We start from the raw sequence: 27,767 nt of genomic DNA on the forward strand, positions 1-27,767 counted from the left end.
AACCACAAGCACACTTGTCAGTTAAAAATCTTACACAGTTATTGTGGCTCTAATATATATGACACAAGATCAGGTTGAGTCCTGGTGAATAACGTGGCTCTTTAAAGGTTCAGCTTGGACCTCAGAAATAGGAGGTCTCCACAGAGGTCACTCTCTATAGGAAAGGTTTATGTCTGCCATTCACATAGCTCAAGTAAAACATGCCTAGTCAATGACAGATTTGCTTTCTGCTAGGAGGGTGTACATATATATATAAACAAAAAGTTCAGCACTCACCAAAATGAGCTCACTTATCCTCACAACATCAATGAATAAATTAATAAATGATGGGGGTTTAGTTAGTGAATTGGCCAATGCACGGAAGCCTGCATACCGCTCGCCAAGGTACCCCACCTTCATGCAGGTCCTACACTATCACAAAATCATAAAAATTAAAACCTGGCAACTGTATCACATAATATAACTGCAAATATGCCCACTTGGTGTAAGGTGTACCTGCCATGAACTGCATGGCTTTTAAAAGGTACACTAGTCACCTGACACTGGCTGATAAATTACTAAAGGGCAGCTGACACGGGTTTAAGATAATTGGGGTGCATGAACAAAGTTTGTGGCCACAGTTAATGAGTTAACCAAGGATTAACCCTGAAATATACTAGCAAATAGAAAACCACAGCACTCGCTACCCCAGAAGGGTGGCCATGGGCTACATGCACCCCACCATGGGAGTAGGTGGCCATGGGCTACATGCACCCCACCCTATTAGTGGCGAGTGCGGATACTGCACCCCGCTTCTGGGGTGTCGAGTGCTGTGGTTTTCTATTTGCTGGTATATATATATATATATATATATACACATACTCCGCAAACAGACAAGGCGGCACTCCCATGTAGTAAGTGGTAAAAAGTCTTTAGTGATCAAACATCAACGTTTCGGGGTGTGCAAACCCCTTCATCAGGATACCAGTGCAAAGTGACATAACACATTTTCATACTCACAACCGTCCTCCACTCCCACTCCTGTCGTCGTCGTCCTAGGATTCCATCCCGACTTCCGGTTTCCGGTCACTGACGTCCCCGGAAGCCACATCACGTCCTCGCCGGTCTGGCGCCAAAAGGGAGGCTGGGACAGGAGCACAAGACAGTTACCTTGGTAACTAACAACATTGTCAGACAATATTAAGTGATAAAGTGCAAAGCAATCGCTTTACACAAATACAATGATGTATGTAAAAACACGTGAACAGTGTCCATATTGTGACTGAATCAGCATAAAAAATCATTAAAAATATATACACGAAAATAAGACATCTTGCTACAAACGAACCCTGACAAGGCATAATCTACATATATATTCAAATACCTGCCCATGACATGCTACAGTCATATATCAAATAGGCAGATATAATGCATGATCCAAATACTATCTTATTCATTCTGTAGTACAAACTCTAATGTCTAAACATATTACAGAGTGTACCTGCGAGCTATATTTACCCAGACATTAATAATTGTGAGTTAATGTAAACTTCAATAACTTAATGAAAAATGCGGCATCCGGACCTATTTAATGAATACTATTAGATATAAGATGATGTACTGCACTAAGACCCAAATCATGAGGGATACATGTGTAGAGACTGGTTACATTAATACTAGCTAAGGTCAAATTAGCAGGGATATGGTCAATCTCACCCAAATATGTAAGAAGTGACGCAGTGTCCTTTTGGTATGTAAAGGTGTTCTGGATAACTGGCTGTAAAAACAAATCCAAATATATGGCAACTGGTTCACAGAGTGATCCCCCCCATTTTTCATTAAATAATTGAAGTTTACATTAACTCACAATAATTTTTTATATAATGATTTTTTCCCCCCTACAAAGCGCTGGTTGCACGATGGGAAGTTGCGTAGCACCATCTTACGCTAATGCTTTTATGCACGTGGTAGAACTGAAACTGTTTTTCTCTGATGAGTTTCCGTTTCTGTGTTTAAATACTATCGCTACATTGATGACATCCTTCTTCTTTGGACAGGGAAGGCAGGTAGGCTATGTGAGCTTATTGAAGTACATAACCAGACTAGGTATTATATGACTAGGGATAATCATATAATACTCCTATAGACATAATCAATCATGGGAAGCTCTGTACAACTGGGTTTTATCCTGTTCTACCAAACGTGGGTACACACTTGCTGATAAAGTAAATAATGTCACAAATTTTGCCCTTCCTGAGCAACGTTGTTTACCATATTGACTAGTGTGTATGCTGCCCAATGATGCGCGATGCGTGCTCCTGCCAGTTGTTAACGACCCTCGCTGTTGGCCGTGCATGCAGCTCAATTTGGACTGTCATCCAAAAACTGCATGCACGGACTGGCTGCAGCGTGACGTCACTGAGCGATATTGTTTGCATATCGCTCAGTGTGTACTCACTGCTGACGACCGCCCAAGCAGGGAAGGGAATACACTAGGCGACGTCGCTCATAGAGCACATCGCCTAGTGTGTACCCAAAACAGTTTCCATACCAGTAAATATTGTGTTGTTTTCAGGGGCAGAGCCAGATTAACAATGGGGCCAATGGGACTACAGCCCCAGGCCTCTAAATAAAAATAGGCAGACCCTCATGACAGCCTGATGATAACCAGCTGCCCAGCTGGCCACATGGTCAGCCATAAATCCGAAGTATTACATTTGTATTTCCATTTTCCTGAGAAAATGATGCAATATTTCTACTTCTTCGTATTTAGGAAAAATTGGGGCTGAGGGTTTTGGGGCACTGCCCACGCCCACAAAGCACTAGTGCTGCTTCGCTACTCACAATAGGCTTTTGATTATTTTCAGCCTCCAGGCCCATGTAGGCCTTAACCAAACTCTGGTCAGGAGGTTCTACCTCTTTGAGGAAATCTGTGAAGCATCACCTGCTCAGAGCTATTTAAAACCAGGTTAATAAATTCTTTGCTAGAGTCTTTCTTGGATTCTTGATTGCTCCCATGTTTCTGTAACATTAGACAAATTGCTGCAGAACTGTGCACAACTCCGTTTTTCTCCCAAAAAAAATTAAGCAGAAAAGAAGCATTTACAATTATGTCTTATAAATGAATTATCAAGATCATGTCACTCTAGTATCTTCAGTTAGAAAACAAAGCGTTTCAAAGCTGTTACTTCCCCGGTAATACATTTCTATGGTTTTCTAAAGAACCATCCAAAAGCACACAAGCTTCTTCTTCAGGCACTCACAAAAACTCTGCAGTATATCTATCCTATTGTATTAGATGCCTAAGAAGCAGCCCCAGCCTTCGCTGAGTTGTTTTACTCTGAGGTCAACAGGGCAAAGTGAAATAAACTTTTTAAAACCTTTCTTCTAGTTTTTCAGAACACATTCTCACTCATGGTGTGTTATTCAGTTCAATTTAATCTACTGGAAATCCTAAAGTCTTCCGTTCACTTTGATGCTAGAAAAGACAACCACTTTGCCATACAGCAAGTGTTTAACATCCTGGAAGGGCCAAGCTAGGCTACCTATGCTTAGATGATGATGCACCGATCATGAAGTAATTAACTGCTTTCCTCAACCTTTCATTGGATCAAGTGCACTCATTAAACTTTCCACTGATATGAGGACATTCATTAACCTTTTCATTACTAGCAAAATTAGTACACTCCTAAAACCCTCGTCTTGTGATGCAAAGTGTGACCAATTAACCCTTTCATTGTAATCTAATTAAAGCAAATTAGCTGCTCATTGCTCTACAGAAGAGCAGGGCCGTTAATTGGCTTGTTATAGCAAAAGATAAGAGTTCTCCCGTTAAATGTTTAATTGCGAGAGATGGAAATGCTCATTTATTTATTTATTGACAAGAGCAGGTCCATTTCTCCTTTCAGGAAGTGTAGCCTGCTGGTCTAATAAATCTGTCATTCCCTAATTAATACACAGTTCTGTCACATTCAGCAAATTAGCAATATCCTGAAATTCAGAAACTTGGAAGTTTACTGCAGATGAAATCTCATACCCTTCCACCAATTTGTTTTTCTATATTATTTGAAATTCAAGAGCATGTGTTAAATAAGTGATTGATGTTTACAGTAGAGTTTGAAATTTGGAAGAATTTCAGTGGTTTGTCACCACTGAATTAATTTGCGAGTTGGTCGCGATTTCCTATTTAAAGTACAAAATGTAGTTTATACAAATGGCTCCCATACACACTACACACTATAAACATTAATACATAGATAGGCAGCATAACTCCCATTCCTTAGTCAGTACCAACATTAATACCAGTGTCACGTGATCTGGGTATACACCTATCTACTACAAAGGTTCAATAGAGGACTCTAGTGTCAGGAGCTATTGCAGATATTGCAGCAAGAATACTTTGTTAGGGAGGTTGCGTGTGAAATACCGGCTGTCGGGATACCAGCGGTCACATGACCCTACGTGGCATCCTGACAATGCGGATCCCAACACCGGACAGGGGTAAGTATTTTGCCCCTCTCCTGCCCCCTACCCTAACCCTTGGTGGGTGATGACTAGGCTAATGCATGGGGGGTAGTGGATAGGACTAACACTCAAGGGGTGGCGTCTATGGCTAACCATCCCCCAAAGTACTTAACCCTAATCCCCCCTAGTTCCTAACCCTAACCTCCCCCCCCCGGGTTCTAACCCCGATACTCACCTTCAGCATTTCAGCAGTTGGTGTTCCGACAACAGTGTCCTGAGTGGTTCCGGGATTCTGGTGATGGTCACATGCCTGCCTACATACAGACCACCGGGATGCTGAACGCATCCTATTAGGGGCATGTAGCATAGATATAGTATAAGTCTATAGCAGAGTCTGAATAGTCAGGGATTTGACACTCTAGCAGGTAAATATAGAAGACAGAGATAAGGCAGAAACCTGGGTCAATTTTGTTTCCTAGGTCTGATACATTAATAAGCAATCCTAAAAGGCGGTAGCCTTTATCATAGTTGAAAACAAAGTAGGACTGATTAAGCAGGAGTAGCAGTCAAATACAAGCCAAGATCAGGAGGAGCAAAGCAGAAGTGCAATAGTCAAACACAAGCTGGGGTCCAGGGATGGATTGGAGGTGGGATGCACTAAAGTCAAAATTAAGCCAAAACTTGGAAAGCTGTAGTTTTCGTAGAGTTGACTGTAATCCCCATATATATAAAGCTCTGGAAAGCTAAACTTTCCAGAACACCATCTACAGATATCGATGTCTAAAAGAATAGTTTTGAGGTTGGTGTTTGCGCTAATAATAATAATGAATAAACATGGAAAGATACATTACAAAAATATTATAAGTAACAATAGAATTTAATGATACAATAAACGTGCAGTATAGACAAAATAAATCTCAAGCAACCGATTGCAATTATTGTAAAGGGTCTGTGTAAAAATCACCCTAAGAAAATGTCTATTATGAGAGGTGAAATGAGATAATTATTTCAAACATATGAGCACATAATTATATGGTTGTACTTCTATAAAAATAAACAATAAAAATAAATTATCTATCTATCTATCTATCTATCTATCTATCTATCTATCTATCTATCTATCTATCTATCATGCAAGTCAATAACCCATTCACTTTATACACTGTGTTCCATATGCGATGGCAGAGTGTGAAATTAAGGAATGATCCCTCCAGGGCTTAAAGGGGTCCTGGAGAAGTGGTGGAACTCATTTTATCTGCCTCCCATCCCCCCTTCCATTAGGTGGGGCCAGGGCCAGTGCTAGAGTTTTCAGCACCCCCCTTGCAAACTATAAATGTATGCCCTTCCTCCCATACTTTATTAAGGGACAGTGCGCACCAAAGGCTTGCATTACAAAAAAGGGGTGTAGTTTCACTTTAAAGTGGTGTGGTCACAATAGTGTCCCCAATTCACACTACACCGCGCGTAGTGCCCCGATTCATATTACACCTCATAGTAGTTGCCCTTATTCATGCTATGGCACTCTGTAGAGCCCCTTATTCACATTACGCTACACAGTAGTATCCCTTATACATGTTATGCCACACAGTAGTTCCCCTTATACACAATGCCCACAGTAGTAGTGCCCCTTATACACAATTCCCACAGTAGTATTGCCCCTCATACATAATGCCCACAGTAGTAGTGCTGCTTATACACATTATTCCCACAGTAGTAGTGCCCCTTACACATAATGCCCACAGTAGTGCCACTTATACACATAATGCCCACAGAACTGCTGCTTATACACATTATGCCCACAGTAGTAGTAGTGCCCCTTATACACATCTCTGCCTCATTTACTCCGGCAGATCACCGCCCATGTGCCTCCAGCAGCTCCATGCTCTGTGTGCCCCAGCAGCTTCCCCACCTCTCTGTGTCCCTCCAACCTCCTCTCACCTTTTTCTTTCGTATGCACAGAGCCTGCTCCTCTTTTGTGTGTCTTCTTCACTTCAGCATGACATCACATACGCAGTGCCGGAGAAGGAAGCTGCTGGGACCTGAGGAGGGGATGAATGACATCTGACTGGCACAGCATGTGAGTACTAGTAGAGGCAGGCCACAGGCAAAGGAGGACCATGGAGTCATCAGGGTCTGAGGAAGGGGGACACAGACATAGCTAGCCAATGACACTAGCACCGCCAACATCATCTATTGACGTGAGTGGCGGGTGTTTTTTGTTGTTGTTGGAAGTACTGTGCAGGGCCGAGGCGGAGGTGGAACTAGTTCCACCTACCATTACAGGTGATGGAACTCAGTTCCACCCCCCACCCCCACCCCCCAAAACCTGTCACTTCCAAATTGACCATTACAAACAATTGCACAATGGAACAAAGTGAAGTCACTGAAAATGTAAGACATGTAGGAGATGACTGCTAATTCAATCGGGATATATCACTTCACAGACCTGTGCCGTGGAAGCTTGCAACCTGAAGTGGGATTCCTAGAGAATGTCACTTGCAGCTGCAGTTTATATACCTCTGAAATGCCGGCCTGTGGAAGAGCTGTATATAGCATGCTGAGAGCTAATACAGAGGTAGCTGAGCCTTCCATTTGGCTGCAGATGAGGGGTCACCTGCGGCTTCAATCGTGTAACAGTTTGTGGATCAGTGATGTACCAGCAAGGTGTTAAAGTGTCTAAAACGGTCCAGCATAATAGTAACTGATTGGGAATAGGCATTTTATGCTCTAAAAAATAAGCGATTATCCTTTATTGGAAATCCCATTGGTTATTAATAGGGTGTGTTATCATAAACACAACTGGGTGGCTGCAGCTTAAAAATAGAAAAATATTTTTTTACAATTTTTATTTTTTATTGCCATTGTATAATCTTCAGTAAGGCAAGGGTGTACGGTTCATTTCACTGTAGGACATAATGGGTATAAATGAACTAACCACTCTTGAATCCTCTTTTCTTGGAAAATAGAACGTAGCTCAGGTAGAGGTGTCACCTTCTCACCCTTCACCTATAGGCAGAAAGAAATAAGCAGGACATCCATCACCTGTAGACAGAAACAGGTAAGCATGTGTTACAATAATATATAAAGCCATCTCCAAAATGGGAGGCAATCATATTGCCGGCTGTCGAGATCCCGGCGGTCAGAAGACCGATGCTGGAATACTGACACCCGGTGAAATGCCGGCGATCAGAATCCCGACCGCTGCCCAGATCCCCCACTTGGGTGGTGGTCCACTCCACTACCCAAGGGGGAATGGATTAGTGATGCTACCTAAGGGGACCTAAGGTCGCCACCGGGGCCAAAGCGCTTCAATCTCAGCGAGCCCGCAAGGTACACGCTACGCTTTCAACTGGTATTCCGGCTGTGGGGTCTCTGGCGTCGGTATGCTGACTGCTGGGACCCAACAGCCGGGATATCATACTGATTCCTCCAAAACATCTATCATAAAAGATCTACCTTTAAATAACCTGGGACTTGAGTGAACTGGTTATTGCCCAGTTGATAATTTGGTGTCACCCCAAATGTGGGATAAAAGGGGGACAAATTAATAGAAAAATTAATAACTGGGTGCACAAGATCTGAAGGTTCCCTTTGCTTGGGTTGAACAGCCAGTACAGAGAGAAGTAAAGAAATATCAAATTTATTATTCTCAGCTGTTTTTTTTTTTTACTCCAAGTATAATAAAATCAGACTCCAGGGGCGGGATGTAATGCTGGAGGTTGCCAGCCTAACTTGGACAATCATTTACAAAGGCATGGTTTTGCCTTGTAATTGATTGTCGTTTTAAAAAACCGTCCGAGTTCAGCCATCAAACTGCACCTCCGGCCAGGATTGGCCCACAAAGGTACTGGGGAAACCCCAGTAGGTCCTACTGTCTAGGGACCCACCTTGTCTTTTAGGGATCAGGTTCCAGACTGTGCACTTTAATGATACATAATACATATGTTACCTTTTACTGCACAGGACTCTAGTGTATTCTCTACAGTGGATTGCCATTATTAATCTGGTACATTATTATGCGTGCACTAGCAGTATTTACTTTATATATATATATATATATATTTATCAAAGGCCCCATTCCATGCACTCTCTAATGATTAGTGAAACCTCTGTTGCAGCTAGCTACATCCCTAAACAAGGGCCTCTATCACTGCATTCCCCAGTGGGCCCTTCATTGCCCCAGTCCGACACTGCCTCCGGACAACTCTGACGGCATTACACCCCGCCTCAGATCTGAGATCCTTTGTTTAAAATCAAAACCCAGAACTTACTACCTTCATTTAAAATAAGATACCAGATCTGACTTCACCCTTGTTTCAACACCAGATGTGACTGACCCTGTCCTCCCTTATTAAAAATCATTCCCCAAATCTGTCCCCCATGCTATCCCATTACAAATTAGACCTCAGATCTGACCGCCTCTCTTATTAGAAATCATAGCCTAGATCAGACATCAGATCAATGGAGTGACCACATACTGTATGTACATATGATTAAAAACATGTTTCCAATTAACAACACACGATGAACAGATTAAACGTTTTACAATTTGGCTGCACATAGGGACATATACTGTAGTATAAATAATTTACATTTGTGTTACACCTTGGGACATACAGTATACTTCTTTACCTATTTTATATATTTTTAAATTAAGAACTAAAACAGAGGAGAAAAAAAAGCTTCAGCCCTCCTTTGTGAATTTCAATTAATAAATGTTAGTGGAGCCATATGTGTCTGTCTTAACATTGAACATTAAATAAGTTATAATATGCTGTGCTGCCGACAGATGACTGCAGGGTGGATAATGAATAGTACAGCTGTCTTCTGAAACATGATAAATGATCAATGGCAATTCATGACTGTGGTATTAAGCAATGTTTACAGTTCAGATGACCAAGGCATCTCTGCACAAGGGCACATAGTAGATTATGTTGACACCATTCTGCGTTTCAGTCTGATCTGGATGCATTACATAAAGTTCCCTGGGTCTGGGAACTGTGGGAATGTGTTACAGTGGGTCTACAGCTGTGCATTGTTTGAGGAAATTACTGGAACACTTTAACTCTTTGCTCGATTTTTAGACGTAGAAGCTGATGAAGTTATAGTATTCTGTTTGCATTCCACTAGTGTTGGGTTACTAGGTTGCCAGAGATATACTGTATTGTGTTGAATTACTAGCTACATCATGTTGGGCTACCACACTAGGTTGCCACAGTTATGTAATGTGTTAGCTGTGAACGGTCCCAGATTTCCAAGGACAGTCCAGGGGTGGGGGGCATTGAACAAGCTCCAGTAAACGTTTGAGGACTGCATACAGCTGTGGCAGACGAGGGGTCACCTGTGCCTTCAAGTTCATAGCTCAGGCTGTACAAGGACTCTATAGTTGAGATGAGCGGGTTCGGCTTTATTCGGTTTTACTCGGTTCTCAAATTGGCATCAAATTGGCATCTTATTGGCTATTCAAATCACGAGACATCCGTGAGCCAATTAGATGCCGTTTTGAGAACCGAGTAAAACCGAGTAAAACCAAACCTGCTCATCTCTACTCTATAGAGACTTTATGCAAAGTGTAAAACTGTGAGACAGCTTTATACTCATTTACTTAAAGACCCGTGTTCAACTATTCCAGAAAGTGCATTAACGAAAAATTGGCAAGAAATTTTCAGGAATATTTGTCAAATTTATGATTAGCCACAGGTGACCCCTTAATGATGAAGCCACAGGTGTCCTCTGGTGAGACAAGAAAGTGCTGTATCTCAACTGTATCTCAATCCACATTATGGTTAGAGGATAGGTACCCAGACCTAATTGGATGATGTATTTCCCTTTGTTGTTAATGAATGCATACCTGTATAAAAATCAAGTCTAGTCCACACCTGGCTTTAATCAAAAGGTAAGTATTTAAAATTTCTGTACCAGGCCATATTTAACACATTTTCAAGAAGCCCCCTAATTCTGGAAGTCCGGTTATTAAAACTGTGATGGTCAAGTTGAACATTAACCTGGACTGAGTGTATAACCTCCACTGGTTCCAATTAGTCATTAAAGTTCCCTGCCTTACCAAGAGTATTGAGCAACAAGGTGTCCCTTATTTAGTTCTCTTAGAGATGTTGGATTTGTGTACTGTCTGTTGACATTGTAGAGTTATATAGTCACACACCAGCGGATGACTACAACTATGAACAGCCCAGTTATTTAATCAGTGGTGTAGGTTTATTTATATAAGAGGTACAGCCATACTCCCTGTTACACACTAGTTCTCATGGAGCGGAGTAGAGTGTCATACAGCCCAGCTGCTGGTGGGGTTTATGTAGACACTGGGTACTGGTGCAGGAACAATGGATTCATTATAGATTGTAAGTAACTGCAGACGTCTCTGGACCTAAGTGGAAGATGCGCCTTCCACTGTTATGCTCTAACACAGTAAAAAGTGCAAGATGGCCCCTGCACAGTCTCAGTAAATATCTCAGTGGCCATCTTGGGATAGGACATGAAGCCCCACTGGAGAGCAGGAAGAATGGAATCTATGCACTAGATCTCTCCTTTTTCAGCAAGAGACACATAAGTCCATGGTTCCTTTATGAGTGGGTTCCTCCTTGGACAAGAGAGAACCACCTACTTGCATGGGCTCTTCTTTCATGCCTTTCCAGTTCATCATTGTTACCCTCTCAGATGATTAGCAGAAATTAGTGACTGAAACCTCATTGTACCAAGCCACTGCCGAGGCCAAAGATAGTGAACAGTATGGCACAATGAACCACAGTCATGGTGCACTTCCCAGTTTGTATGAGGCTGGCAGATACAGAACCATTGGCGTTGTGTGCAGTGGGTTAAGGGGGGTCCCACACTACACACATTGCACACATATTTGAATACTAACCTTTCCGGAGTCTAACATAGGGGGTCATTCCGACCTGACTGCACGCTGGCTATTTTTTGCCGCGCTGCGATCAGATAGTCGCCGTCTATAGGGGAGTGTATTTTTGCTGTGCAAGTGTGCGAAAATATTTGCGCAGTTTCTGAGTAGCCCAGAACTTACTCACCCGCTGCGATCACTTCAGCCTGTCTGGGACCGGAAATTGATGTCAGGAACCCTCCCAGCGAACGCATGGACATGCCTGCATTTTTCCAAACACTCCCAAAAAACGGTGAGTTGCCAATCATAAACGCCTTCTTCCTGTCAATCTCCTTGCGATCGGCTGTGCGAATGCAATCTTTGTTAAATCCATCTCACAGCAACGATCTGCTTTGTAATCGTACGATGCGCCTGCACATTGCGGTGCATACACATGCGTAGTTCTGACCTGATCTCAGCGCAGCGAAAAAAACCTAGCGTGCGATCGGGTCGGAATGACCCCCATTGTGTGCTGCAGCAAAAATCTCACCCAAAATGGCCGCTGCGCATGTGCAGTAGTGAAATTGGTCTCTGGAACATGACGAGCGCCATGTTTCCTCATACCTGTACATGTGCAGTAGACTCCCGCACAATGCCGGAGACTACTGCGCAGTAGCCCCTCCTCTGTTAAAGAAGACACATGTCTGGGTTCGTCATTGACATTAAAGAATGCTAACATTATAGGAGAAGTATTATACAGTTCCCTAGAAACAAAGGTGCCCAATCTAATGCACAACCTGGTAATGATTAAATGTTGAATTCTAATTACGTCCATTCAAATACAAAATTTCCTTGTTGTCAAAGTATTGAACACTAATAGAGGAAAGCCCTGCAGGCCTGTGCATCTTATTGCAGCAGGATAGCTAAATACAGTATGCAATGTGGATGGATGTAGGTTGTCCTGGAATGTGATGCCCAGGTACAGAATCTGGAGTGGCTCAAGGACCTGTAATATCGGGACAGAATTGCTTAAATACAGATGGCTGATGTCACAGCTATGGGCTTTGAACTTGCGTACCTACTACCATGATTACAGCGCTCATCTCTATGGCGCATGCAAAATGATGACTGGCGTGCATAAATGGTGCGTGAAGAGTAACTGACAAAGTGAATGCCACTTACACACAAAAAACTTTTACAATCGCCATTTTCCTGTTTGGTTGCAAGGTGTCATCTATGCTTTAAAAGGGCAACGCCAGCTACTGTGCCATTAGCATCATTGTCATTTATTACAGTCTCATGGGCTTTAATTAATAGCATTCAAACTTGATTTCGCATATTGTGAGGCACTTGTATTTTTAATTGAAGAGTCCAAAAACCTCAGTTGCTGCTGTGAGTGCAACGGGTTAAACCTCATGGCATTTACACAAAGAAAAATAAAATGCCATTGCTATATAATATGTCTTGAATATCTTAAAAATAAAAGTGATGGGTGAGGGAAAAATTATTGTCAATATAAGGCCTTGTGGAAGAATGTTAAAAATTATAATTGTTTTATTTCCCCTCAGTGACAACGTTTTGCTCTGTGAAGCTTGTTATGGTTATGGTAACATAAGAACAGGTGGTCTTCTTATGTAATAATGGCTGTCTGACAACAGCTGCACAGCAGTCACAATCATGTTTAGGATGTCACATATGTTTGCAAATATAGAGTGATAATTATGTAATGGCCATTGTGAACTGAGTGAACAAGCGTTTACTGCATCGCAGACGTGGAAAATATTTATAAAAAGTTTATAAAATAGGAGCACATGGGCTTGTTGAGTTACTTGTTACATCCTCATAATTATTCCTTCCACTTTCTAAAAGAAAATAAAGAGTTTTCATATTATGAATTCGTTTTTTGGGGGTGAAAACAGTGTTGACGTGAAAGACGTGTCTAATGAATATGTGGTACCCCGGGCGTTGGTGCACGCACAGGTAAGTTAGGTGTAGACTATTTCTTACAGTGGAGATGGCAGCTCCAGTGGCTCTTCCTTTTCTTTCTCTCGCAATGGCTCCACGAGCTTGTCCTTTCAAGCTGTAGCAGAGAGGCTAGTCCCATACACACAGAAAAATGACTTCTTGATAAATAGAATAATTTAGCAAATATATTAAACATTTCTCAATAGCACATATAATGAAAAAGCAAAATATATTATCACTCTGTAAACTAGCAAACCCCAAACTGGTCAATCATTTACTTTAAGATGAACACAGAGTTCGAATACTCCCTTCATAGGTGGTCACTATCCTTTTACATGCATGTACTTGTAATCCACAATAGGCAAAGCTAGGTACAATTAGCATCTAATGCTGGTCTTTCTTGATTCAGAGAAAACAATAACTTCAGCTCTAGAAGGTTAGTAAATACAGCTCAGACTTTATTAGTGCAATTATCTTCAGCACCCAGTAATATTTATATCTGTCTTTAGTGCACTTAAAAGAAAAAGTAGACTGTTTTTTGGTGAACGAAGACAAAAAGAAGACTTTTTTTTGAGAACTAACGGAAATAGAAGACTCTATTTTTGGAGAAGAAAGATAAAAAGAAGACTCTGGGTGCACCACCAACTCAACAGCATCAGGGAACTTTCCACTTACTGTCAATTTTGGTTCTCCTTTGATCATTTAAATATCTACTGACTGATGCGGAATCCACTAGCGCATGCAGGAGGGGGGGGGGGGGTTCTGAGTACCTAGAACCCCCCCCCTGCTCTCCACTTCATTGCCCCAGCTGAACAATTTTTTTTTTGTAATAAAGAAGGAGGAGCTGTTCTATTCATAGAGCCGCCGGCAGCGGGCTGACTCGACAATAGGTGGCGCTGGGGAGCACAGCTTCTCAGGAGTAGCAGTGCCCATGGTAACAATGCAGGCCGGGATAAGCACTCTCTTCCTCCATCCCGGCCAGCCATAGTCACAGATATGAAGCCCGCGGCTCAAGCATGTGTGACGCAAGTGTGGGGTGCGGGGGGACGGCAGGGGAGGCATTGCATCCACCTGTGTTTATGTGCATACATATTATTAAGTGATATAGGGGAGAGGGGAAAGTAAAGTGTATGTGTGTTATTAAGGTGAAGTGTGTGTGTTATTAAGGTGAAGTGTGTGTGTGTGTGTGTGTGTGTGTGTTTTAAGGTGAAGTGTGTGTGTGTTATTAAGGTGAAGTGTGTGTTTGTAATAAGTGAAAAGGTGTGTGTGTGTGTGTGTGTGTGTGTGTGTGTAATAAGTGAAAGAGGTGTGTGTGTGTGTGTGTGTGTGTGTGTGCATATAAAGTGAAAGGGGTGTGTGTGTGTGATAAGTGAAAAAGGTGTGTGTGCATATAAAGTGAAAGAGGTGTGTGTATGTGTATGTGCATAATAAGTGAAAGTGGTGTGCGTATAAAGTGAGAGATGTGTGTGTGCATAATAAGTGAAAGCGGTGTGCGTATAAAGTGAAACAGGTGTGTGTGTGCGTAATAAGTGAAAGAGGTGTGTGTGCCTAATAAGTGAAATGTGTTTGTGCGTTTAAAGTGAAAGATGTGTGTGTGTGTAATAAGTAGAGATGAGCGCCGGAAATTTTTCGGGTTTTGTGTTTTGGTTTTGTGTTCGGTTCCGCGGCCGTGTTTTGGGTTCGACCGCGTTTTGGCAAAACCTCACCGAATTTTTTTTGTCGGATTCGGGTGTGTTTTGGATTCGGGTGTTTTTTTCAAAAAACCCTAAAAAACAGCTTAAATCATAGAATTTGGGGGTAATTTTGATCCCAAAGTATTATTAACCTCAAAAAACATAATTTACACTCATTTTCAGCCTATTCTGAACACATCACACCTCACAATATTATTTTTAGTCCTAAAATTTGCACCGAGGTCGCTGTGTGAGTAAGATAAGCGACCCTAGTGGCCGACACAAACACCGGGCCCATCTAGGAGTGGCACTGCAGTGTCACGCAGGATGTCCCTTCCAAAAAACCCTCCCCAAACAGCACATGACGCAAAGAAAAAAAGAGGCGCAATGAGGTAGCTGTGTGAGTAAGATTAGCGACCCTAGTGGCCGACACAAACACCGGGCCCATCTAGGAGTGGCACTGCAGTGTCACGCAGGATGTCCCTTCCAAAAAACCCTCCCCAAACAGCACATGACGCAAAGAAAAAAAGAGGCGCAATGAGGTAGCTGACTGTGTGAGAAAGATAAGCGACCCTAGTGGCCGACACAAACACCGGGCCCATCTAGGAGTGGCACTGCAGTGTCACGCAGGATGTCCCTTCCAAAAAACCCTCCCCAAACAGCACATGACGCAAAGAAAAAAAGAGGCGCAATGAGGTAGCTGACTGTGTGAGAAAGATAAGCGACCCTAGTGGCCGACACAAACACCGGGCCCATCTAGGAGTGGCACTGCAGTGTCACGCAGGATGTCCCTTCCAAAAAACCCTCCCCAAACAGCACATGACGCAAAGAAAAAAAGAGGCGCAATGAGGTAGCTGACTGTGTGAGAAAGATAAGCGACCCTAGTGGCCGACACAAACACCGGGCCCATCTAGGAGTGGCACTGCAGTGTCACGCAGGATGTCCCTTCCAAAAAACCCTCCCCAAACAGCACATGACGCAAAGAAAAAAAGAGGCGCAATGAGGTAGCTGTGTGAGAAAGATAAGCGACCCTAGTGGCCGACACAAACACCGGGCCCATCTAGGAGTGGCACTGCAGTGTCACGCAGGATGTCCCTTCCAAAAAACCCTCCCCAAACAGCACATGACGCAAAGAAAAAAAGAGGCGCAATGAGGTAGCTGTGTGAGTAAGATTAGCGACCCTAGTGGCCGACACAAACACCGGGCCCATCTAGGAGTGGCACTGCAGTGTCACGCAGGATGGCCCTTCCAAAAAACCCTCCCCAAACAGCACATGACGCAAAGAAAAAAAGAGGCGCAATGAGGTAGCTGACTGTGTGAGTAAGATTAGCGACCCTAGTGGCCGACACAAACACCGGGCACATCTAGGAGTGGCACTGCAGTGTCACGCAGGATGTCCCTTCCAAAAAACCCTCCCCAAACAGCACATGACGCAAAGAAAAAAAGAGGCGCAATGAGGTAGCTGTGTGAGTAAGATTAGCGACCCTAGTGGCCGACACAAACACCGGGCCCATCTAGGAGTGGCACTGCAGTGTCACGCAGGATGTCCCTTCCAAAAAAACCTCCCCAATCAGCACATGATGCAAAGAAAAAGAAAAGAAAAAAGAGGTGCAAGATGGAATTATCCTTGGGCCCTCCCACCCACCCTTATGTTGTATAAACAAAACAGGACATGCACACTTTAACCAACCCATCATTTCAGTGACAGGGTCTGCCACACGACTGTGACTGATATGACGGGTTGGTTTGGACCCCCCCCAAAAAAGAAGCAATTAATCTCTCCTTGCACAAACTGGCTCTACAGAGGCAAGATGTCCACCTCATCTTCACCCTCCGATATATCACCGTGTACATCCCCCTCCTCACAGATTATCAATTCGTCCCCACTGGAATCCACCATCTCAGCTCCCTGTGTACTTTGTGGAGGCAATTGCTGCTGGTCAATGTCTCCGCGGAGGAATTGATTATAATTCATTTTAATGAACATCATCTTCTCCACATTTTCTGGATGTAACCTCGTACGCCGATTGCTGACAAGGTGAGCGGCGGCACTAAACACTCTTTCGGAGTACACACTTGTGGGAGGGCAACTTAGGTAGAATAAAGCCAGTTTGTGCAAGGGCCTCCAAATTGCCTCTTTTTCCTGCCAGTATAAGTACGGACTGTGTGACGTGCCTACTTGGATGCGGTCACTCATATAATCCTCCACCATTCTATCAATGTTGAGAGAATCATATGCAGTGACAGTAGACGACATGTCCGTAATCGTTGTCAGGTCCTTCAGTCCGGACCAGATGTCAGCATCAGCAGTCGCTCCAGACTGCCCTGCATCACCGCCAGCGGGTGGGCTCGGAATTCTGAGCCTTTTCCTCGCACCCCCAGTTGCGGGAGAATGTGAAGGAGGAGATGTTGACAGGTCGCGTTCCGCTTGACTTGACAATTTTGTCACCAGCAGGTCTTTCAACCCCAGCAGACCTGTGTCTGCCGGAAAGAGAGATCCAAGGTAGGCTTTAAATCTAGGATCGAGCACGGTGGCCAAAATGTAGTGCTCTGATTTCAACAGATTGACCACCCGTGAATCCTTGTTAAGCGAATTAAGGGCTGCATCCACAAGTCCCACATGCCTAGCGGAATCGCTCCGTGTTAGCTCCTTCTTCAATGCCTCCAGCTTCTTCTGCAAAAGCCTGATGAGGGGAATGACCTGACTCAGGCTGGCAGTGTCTGAACTGACTTCACGTGTGGCAAGTTCAAAGGGCATCAGAACCTTGCACAACGTTGAAATCATTCTCCACTGCACTTGAGACAGGTGCATTCCATCTCCTATATCGTGCTCAATTGTATAGGCTTGAATGGCCTTTTGCTGCTCCTCCAACCTCTGAAGCATATAGAGGGTTGAATTCCACCTCGTTACCACTTCTTGCTTCAGATGATGGCAGGGCAGGTTCAGTAGTTTTTGGTGGTGCTCCAGTCTTCTGTACGTGGTGCCTGTACGCCGAAAGTGTCCCGCAATTTTTCTGGCCACCGACAGCATCTCTTGCACGCCCCTGTCGTTTTTTAAAAAATTCTGCACCACCAAATTCAAGGTATGTGCAAAACATGGGACGTGCTGGAATTTGCCCATATTTAATGCACACACAATATTGCTGGCGTTGTCCGATGCCACAAATCCACAGGAGAGTCCAATTGGGGTAAGCCATTCCGCGATGATCTTCCTCAGTTGCCGTAAGAGGTTTTCAGCTGTGTGCGTATTCTGGAAAGCGGTGATACAAAGCGTAGCCTGCCTAGGAAAGAGTTGGCGTTTGCGAGATGCTGCTACTGGTGCCGCCGCTGCTGTTCTTGCGGCGGGAGTCCATACATCTACCCAGTGGGCTGTCACAGTCATATAGTCCTGACCCTGCCCTGCTCCACTTGTCCACATGTCCGTGGTTAAGTGGACATTGGGTACAACTGCATTTTTTAGGACACTGGTGAGTCTTTTTCTGACGTCCGTGTACATTCTCGGTATCGCCTGCCTAGAGAAGTGGAACCTAGATGGTATTTGGTAACGGGGGCACACTGCCTCAATAAATTGTCTAGTTCCCTGTGAACTAACGGCGGATACCGGACGCACGTCTAACACCAACATAGTTGTCAAGGACTCAGTTATCCGCTTTGCAGTAGGATGACTGCTGTGATATTTCATCTTCCTCGCAAAGGACTGTTGAACAGTCAATTGCTTACTGGAAGTAGTACAAGTGGGCTTACGACTTCCCCTCTGGGATGACCATCGACTCCCAGCGGCAACAACAGCAGCGCCAGCAGCAGTAGGCGTTACACGCAAGGATGCATCGGAGGAATCCCAGGCAGGAGAGGACTCGTCAGACTTGCCAGTGACATGGCCTGCAGGACTATTGGCATTCCTGGGGAAGGAGGAAATTGACACTGAGGGAGTTGGTGGGGTGGTTTGCGTGAGCTTGGTTACAAGAGGAAGGGATTTACTGGTCAGTGGACTGCTTCCGCTGTCACCCAAAGTTTTTGAACTTGTCACTGACTTATTATGAATGCGCTGCAGGTGACGTATAAGGGAGGATGTTCCGAGGTGGTTAACGTCCTTACCCCTACTTATTACAGCTTGACAAAGGGAACACACGGCTTGACACCTGTTGTCCGCATTTCTGGTGAAATACCTCCACACCGAAGAGCTGATTTTTTTGGTATTTTCACCTGGCATGTCAACGGCCATATTCCTCCCACGGACAACAGGTGTCTCCCCGGGTGCCTGACTTAAACAAACCACCTCACCATCAGAATCCTCCTGGTCAATTTCCTCCCCAGCGCCAGCAACACCCATATCCTCCTCATCCTGGTGTACTTCAACACTGACATCTTCAATCTGACTATCAGGAACTGGACTGCGGGTGCTCCTTCCAGCACTTGCAGGGGGCATGCAAATAGTGGAAGGCGCATGCTCTTCACGTCCAGTGTTGGGAAGGTCAGGCATCGCAAACGACACAATTGGACTCTCCTTGTGGATTTGGGATTTCAAAGAACGCACAGTTCTTTGCGGTGCTTTTGCCAGCTTGAGTCTTTTCAGTTTTCTAGCGAGAGGCTGAGTGCTTCCATCCTCATGTGAAGCTGAACCACTAGCCATGAACATAGGCCAGGGCCTCAGCCGTTCCTTGCCACTCCGTGTGGTAAATGGCATATTGGCAAGTTTACGCTTCTCCTCCGACAATTTTATTTTAGGTTTTGGAGTCCTTTTTTTTCTGATATTTGGTGTTTTGGATTTGACATGCTCTGTACTATGACATTGGGCATCGGCCTTGGCAGACGACGTTGCTGGCATTTCATCGTCTCGGCCATGACTAGTGGCAGCAGCTTCAGCACGAGGTGGAAGTGGATCTTGATCTTTCCCTAATTTTGGAACCTCAACTTTTTTGTTCTCCATATTTTATAGGCAGAACTAAAAGGCACCTCAGGTAAACAATGGAGATGGATGGATTGGATACTAGTATACAATTATGGACGGACTGCCACGGTTAGGTGGTATAAAAAAACCACGGTTAAGTGGTATATATTATAATAATAATACAATTATGGATGGACGGACTGCCTGCCGACTGCCGACACAGAGGTAGCCACAGCCGTGAACTACCGCACTGTACACTGGTTGATAAAGAGATAGTAGTATACTCGTAACAACTAGTATGACACTATGACGACGGTATAAAGAATGAAAAAAAAACCACGGTTAGGTGGTATATATTATAATAATAATACAATTATGGATGGACGGACTGCCTGCCGACTGCCGACACAGAGGTAGCCACAGCCGTGAACTACCGCACTGTACACTGGTTGATAAAGAGATAGTAGTATACTCGTAACAACTAGTATGACACTATGACGACGGTATAAAGAAAGAAAAAAAAATACCACAGTTAGGTGGTATATATTATAATAATAATACAATTATGGATGGACGGACTGCCTGCCGACTGCCGACACAGAGGTAGCCACAGCCGTGAACTACCGCACTGTACACTGGTTGATAAAGAGATAGTAGTATACTCGTAACAACTAGTATGACACTATGACGACGGTATAAAGAATGAAAAAAAAACCACGGTTAGGTGGTATATATTATAATAATAATACAATTATGGATGGACGGACTGCCTGCCGACTGCCGACACAGAGGTAGCCACAGCCGTGAACTACCGCACTGTACACTGGTTGATAAAGAGATAGTAGTATACTCGTAACAACTAGTATGACACTATGACGACGGTATAAAGAATGAAAAAAAAACCACGGTTAGGTGGTATATATTATAATAATAATACAATTATGGATGGATGGACGGACTGCCTGCCGACTGCCGACACAGAGGTAGCCACAGCCGTGAACTACCGCACTGTACACTGGTTGATAAAGAGATAGTAGTATACTCGTAACAACTAGTATGACACTATGACGACGGTATAAAGAATGAAAAAAAAACCACGGTTAGGTGGTATATATTATAATAATAATACAATTATGGATGGACGGACTGCCTGCCGACTGCCGACACAGAGGTAGCCACAGCCGTGAACTACCGCACTGTACACTGGTTGATAAAGAGATAGTAGTATACTCGTAACAACTAGTATGACACTATGACGACGGTATAAAGAAAGAAAAAAAAATACCACAGTTAGGTGGTATATATTATAATAATAATACAATTATGGATGGACGGACTGCCTGCCGACTGCCGACACAGAGGTAGCCACAGCCGTGAACTACCGCACTGTACACTGGTTGATAAAGAGATAGTAGTATACTCGTAACAACTAGTATGACACTATGACGACGGTATAAAGAATGAAAAAAAAACCACGGTTAGGTGGTATATATTATAATAATAATACAATTATGGATGGACGGACTGCCTGCCGACTGCCGACACAGAGGTAGCCACAGCCGTGAACTACCGCACTGTACACTGGTTGATAAAGAGATAGTAGTATACTCGTAACAACTAGTATGACACTATGACGACGGTATAAAGAATGAAAAAAAAACCACGGTTAGGTGGTATATATTATAATAATAATACAATTATGGATGGACGGACTGCCTGCCGACTGCCGACACAGAGGTAGCCACAGCCGTGAACTACCGCACTGTACACTGGTTGATAAAGAGATAGTAGTATACTCGTAACAACTAGTATGACACTATGACGGTATAAAGAATGAAAAAAAAACCACGGTTAGGTGGTATATATTATAATAATAATACAATTATGGATGGACGGACTGCCTGCCGACTGCCGACACAGAGGTAGCCACAGCCGTGAACTACCGCACTGTACACTGGTTGATAAAGAGATAGTAGTATACTCGTAACAACTAGTATGACACTATGACGACGGTATAAAGAAAGAAAAAAAAATACCACGGTTAGGTGGTATATATTGTAATACAATTATGGATGGACGGACTGCCTGCCGAGTTCCGACTGCCGACACAGAGGTAGCCACAGCCGTGAACTACCGCACTGTACTGTGTCTGCTGCTAATATAGACTGGTTGATAAAGAGATAGTATACAATACATACAACAATATACTACTATACTGGTGGTCAGGCACTGGTCACCAGCTAGAGATGAGCGCCGGAAATTTTTCGGGTTTTGTGTTTTGGTTTTGGGTTCGGTTCCGCGGCCGTGTTTTGGGTTCGACCGCGTTTTGGCAAAACCTCACCGAATTTTTTTTGTCGGATTCGGGTGTGTTTTGGATTCGGGTGTTTTTTTCAAAAAACCCTAAAAAACAGCTTAAATCATAGAATTTGGGGGTAATTTTGATCCCAAAGTATTATTAACCTCAAAAAACATAATTTACACTCATTTTCAGCCTATTCTGAACACATCACACCTCACAATATTATTTTTAGTCCTAAAATTTGCACCGAGGTCGCTGTGTGAGTAAGATAAGCGACCCTAGTGGCCGACACAAACACCGGGCCCATCTAGGAGTGGCACTGCAGTGTCACGCAGGATGTCCCTTCCAAAAAACCCTCCCCAAACAGCACATGACGCAAAGAAAAAAAGAGGCGCAATGAGGTAGCTGTGTGAGTAAGATTAGCGACCCTAGTGGCCGACACAAACACCGGGCCCATCTAGGAGTGGCACTGCAGTGTCACGCAGGATGTCCCTTCCAAAAAACCCTCCCCAAACAGCACATGACGCAAAGAAAAAAAGAGACGCAATGAGGTAGCTGACTGTGTGAGAAAGATAAGCGACCCTAGTGGCCGACACAAACACCGGGCCCATCTAGGAGTGGCACTGCAGTGTCACGCAGGATGTCCCTTCCAAAAAACCCTCCCCAAACAGCACATGACGCAAAGAAAAAAAGAGGCGCAATGAGGTAGCTGACTGTGTGAGAAAGATAAGCGACCCTAGTGGCCGACACAAACACCGGGCCCATCTAGGAGTGGCACTGCAGTGTCACGCAGGATGTCCCTTCCAAAAAACCCTCCCCAAACAGCACATGACGCAAAGAAAAAAAGAGGCGCAATGAGGTAGCTGACTGTGTGAGAAAGATAAGCGACCCTAGTGGCCGACACAAACACCGGGCCCATCTAGGAGTGGCACTGCAGTGTCACGCAGGATGTCCCTTCCAAAAAACCCTCCCCAAACAGCACATGACGCAAAGAAAAAAAGAGGCGCAATGAGGTAGCTGTGTGAGAAAGATAAGCGACCCTAGTGGCCGACACAAACACCGGGCCCATCTAGGAGTGGCACTGCAGTGTCACGCAGGATGTCCCTTCCAAAAAACCCTCCCCAAACAGCACATGACGCAAAGAAAAAAAGAGGCGCAATGAGGTAGCTGTGTGAGTAAGATTAGCGACCCTAGTGGCCGACACAAACACCGGGCCCATCTAGGAGTGGCACTGCAGTGTCACGCAGGATGGCCCTTCCAAAAAACCCTCCCCAAACAGCACATGACGCAAAGAAAAAAAGAGGCGCAATGAGGTAGCTGACTGTGTGAGTAAGATTAGCGACCCTAGTGGCCGACACAAACACCGGGCACATCTAGGAGTGGCACTGCAGTGTCACGCAGGATGTCCCTTCCAAAAAACCCTCCCCAAACAGCACATGACGCAAAGAAAAAAAGAGGCGCAATGAGGTAGCTGACTGTGTGAGAAAGATAAGCGACCCTAGTGGCCGACACAAACACCGGGCCCATCTAGGAGTGGCACTGCAGTGTCACGCAGGATGTCCCTTCCAAAAAAACCTCCCCAATCAGCACATGATGCAAAGAAAAAGAAAAGAAAAAAGAGGTGCAAGATGGAATTATCCTTGGGCCCTCCCACCCACCCTTATGTTGTATAAACAAAACAGGACATGCACACTTTAACCAACCCATCATTTCAGTGACAGGGTCTGCCACACGACTGTGACTGATATGACGGGTTGGTTTGGACCCCCCCCAAAAAAGAAGCAATTAATCTCTCCTTGCACAAACTGGCTCTACAGAGGCAAGATGTCCACCTCATCTTCACCCTCCGATATATCACCGTGTACATCCCCCTCCTCACAGATTATCAATTCGTCCCCACTGGAATCCACCATCTCAGCTCCCTGTGTACTTTGTGGAGGCAATTGCTGCTGGTCAATGTCTCCGCGGAGGAATTGATTATAATTCATTTTAATGAACATCATCTTCTCCACATTTTCTGGATGTAACCTCGTACGCCGATTGCTGACAAGGTGAGCGGCGGCACTAAACACTCTTTCGGAGTACACACTTGTGGGAGGGCAACTTAGGTAGAATAAAGCCAGTTTGTGCAAGGGCCTCCAAATTGCCTCTTTTTCCTGCCAGTATAAGTACGGACTGTGTGACGTGCCTACTTGGATGCGGTCACTCATATAATCCTCCACCATTCTATCAATGTTGAGAGAATCATATGCAGTGACAGTAGACGACATGTCCGTAATCGTTGTCAGGTCCTTCAGTCCGGACCAGATGTCAGCATCAGCAGTCGCTCCAGACTGCCCTGCATCACCGCCAGCGGGTGGGCTCGGAATTCTGAGCCTTTTCCTCGCACCCCCAGTTGCGGGAGAATGTGAAGGAGGAGATGTTGACAGGTCGCGTTCCGCTTGACTTGACAATTTTGTCACCAGCAGGTCTTTCAACCCCAGCAGACCTGTGTCTGCCGGAAAGAGAGATCCAAGGTAGGCTTTAAATCTAGGATCGAGCACGGTGGCCAAAATGTAGTGCTCTGATTTCAACAGATTGACCACCCGTGAATCCTTGTTAAGCGAATTAAGGGCTGCATCCACAAGTCCCACATGCCTAGCGGAATCGCTCCGTGTTAGCTCCTTCTTCAATGCCTCCAGCTTCTTCTGCAAAAGCCTGATGAGGGGAATGACCTGACTCAGGCTGGCAGTGTCTGAACTGACTTCACGTGTGGCAAGTTCAAAGGGCATCAGAACCTTGCACAACGTTGAAATCATTCTCCACTGCACTTGAGACAGGTGCATTCCATCTCCTATATCGTGCTCAATTGTATAGGCTTGAATGGCCTTTTGCTGCTCCTCCAACCTCTGAAGCATATAGAGGGTTGAATTCCACCTCGTTACCACTTCTTGCTTCAGATGATGGCAGGGCAGGTTCAGTAGTTTTTGGTGGTGCTCCAGTCTTCTGTACGTGGTGCCTGTACGCCGAAAGTGTCCCGCAATTTTTCTGGCCACCGACAGCATCTCTTGCACGCCCCTGTCGTTTTTTAAAAAATTCTGCACCACCAAATTCAAGGTATGTGCAAAACATGGGACGTGCTGGAATTTGCCCATATTTAATGCACACACAATATTGCTGGCGTTGTCCGATGCCACAAATCCACAGGAGAGTCCAATTGGGGTAAGCCATTCCGCGATGATCTTCCTCAGTTGCCGTAAGAGGTTTTCAGCTGTGTGCGTATTCTGGAAAGCGGTGATACAAAGCGTAGCCTGCCTAGGAAAGAGTTGGCGTTTGCGAGATGCTGCTACTGGTGCCGCCGCTGCTGTTCTTGCGGCGGGAGTCCATACATCTACCCAGTGGGCTGTCACAGTCATATAGTCCTGACCCTGCCCTGCTCCACTTGTCCACATGTCCGTGGTTAAGTGGACATTGGGTACAACTGCATTTTTTAGGACACTGGTGAGTCTTTTTCTGACGTCCGTGTACATTCTCGGTATCGCCTGCCTAGAGAAGTGGAACCTAGATGGTATTTGGTAACGGGGGCACACTGCCTCAATAAATTGTCTAGTTCCCTGTGAACTAACGGCGGATACCGGACGCACGTCTAACACCAACATAGTTGTCAAGGACTCAGTTATCCGCTTTGCAGTAGGATGACTGCTGTGATATTTCATCTTCCTCGCAAAGGACTGTTGAACAGTCAATTGCTTACTGGAAGTAGTACAAGTGGGCTTACGACTTCCCCTCTGGGATGACCATCGACTCCCAGCGGCAACAACAGCAGCGCCAGCAGCAGTAGGCGTTACACGCAAGGATGCATCGGAGGAATCCCAGGCAGGAGAGGACTCGTCAGACTTGCCAGTGACATGGCCTGCAGGACTATTGGCATTCCTGGGGAAGGAGGAAATTGACACTGAGGGAGTTGGTGGGGTGGTTTGCGTGAGCTTGGTTACAAGAGGAAGGGATTTACTGGTCAGTGGACTGCTTCCGCTGTCACCCAAAGTTTTTGAACTTGTCACTGACTTATTATGAATGCGCTGCAGGTGACGTATAAGGGAGGATGTTCCGAGGTGGTTAACGTCCTTACCCCTACTTATTACAGCTTGACAAAGGGAACACACGGCTTGACACCTGTTGTCCGCATTTCTGGTGAAATACCTCCACACCGAAGAGCTGATTTTTTTGGTATTTTCACCTGGCATGTCAACGGCCATATTCCTCCCACGGACAACAGGTGTCTCCCCGGGTGCCTGACTTAAACAAACCACCTCACCATCAGAATCCTCCTGGTCAATTTCCTCCCCAGCGCCAGCAACACCCATATCCTCCTCATCCTGGTGTACTTCAACACTGACATCTTCAATCTGACTATCAGGAACTGGACTGCGGGTGCTCCTTCCAGCACTTGCAGGGGGCATGCAAATAGTGGAAGGCGCATGCTCTTCACGTCCAGTGTTGGGAAGGTCAGGCATCGCAAACGACACAATTGGACTCTCCTTGTGGATTTGGGATTTCAAAGAACGCACAGTTCTTTGCGGTGCTTTTGCCAGCTTGAGTCTTTTCAGTTTTCTAGCGAGAGGCTGAGTGCTTCCATCCTCATGTGAAGCTGAACCACTAGCCATGAACATAGGCCAGGGCCTCAGCCGTTCCTTGCCACTCCGTGTGGTAAATGGCATATTGGCAAGTTTACGCTTCTCCTCCGACAATTTTATTTTAGGTTTTGGAGTCCTTTTTTTTCTGATATTTGGTGTTTTGGATTTGACATGCTCTGTACTATGACATTGGGCATCGGCCTTGGCAGACGACGTTGCTGGCATTTCATCGTCTCGGCCATGACTAGTGGCAGCAGCTTCAGCACGAGGTGGAAGTGGATCTTGATCTTTCCCTAATTTTGGAACCTCAACTTTTTTGTTCTCCATATTTTATAGGCAGAACTAAAAGGCACCTCAGGTAAACAATGGAGATGGATGGATTGGATACTAGTATACAATTATGGACGGACTGCCACGGTTAGGTGGTATAAGAAAACCACGGTTAGGTGGTATATATTATAATAATAATACAATTATGGATGGACGGACTGCCTGCCGACTGCCGACACAGAGGTAGCCACAGCCGTGAACTACCGCACTGTACACTGGTTGATAAAGAGATAGTAGTATACTCGTAACAACTAGTATGACACTATGACGACGGTATAAAGAATGAAAAAAAAACCACGGTTAGGTGGTATATATTATAATAATAATACAATTATGGATGGACGGACTGCCTGCCGACTGCCGACACAGAGGTAGCCACAGCCGTGAACTACCGCACTGTACACTGGTTGATAAAGAGATAGTAGTATACTCGTAACAACTAGTATGACACTATGACGACGGTATAAAGAAAGAAAAAAAAATACCACAGTTAGGTGGTATATATTATAATAATAATACAATTATGGATGGACGGACTGCCTGCCGACTGCCGACACAGAGGTAGCCACAGCCGTGAACTACCGCACTGTACACTGGTTGATAAAGAGATAGTAGTATACTCGTAACAACTAGTATGACACTATGACGACGGTATAAAGAATGAAAAAAAAACCACGGTTAGGTGGTATATATTATAATAATAATACAATTATGGATG

This window comes from Pseudophryne corroboree, chromosome 8, assembly GCF_028390025.1.
Source record: "Pseudophryne corroboree isolate aPseCor3 chromosome 8, aPseCor3.hap2, whole genome shotgun sequence".
Lineage (NCBI taxonomy): Eukaryota > Metazoa > Chordata > Amphibia > Anura > Myobatrachidae > Pseudophryne > Pseudophryne corroboree.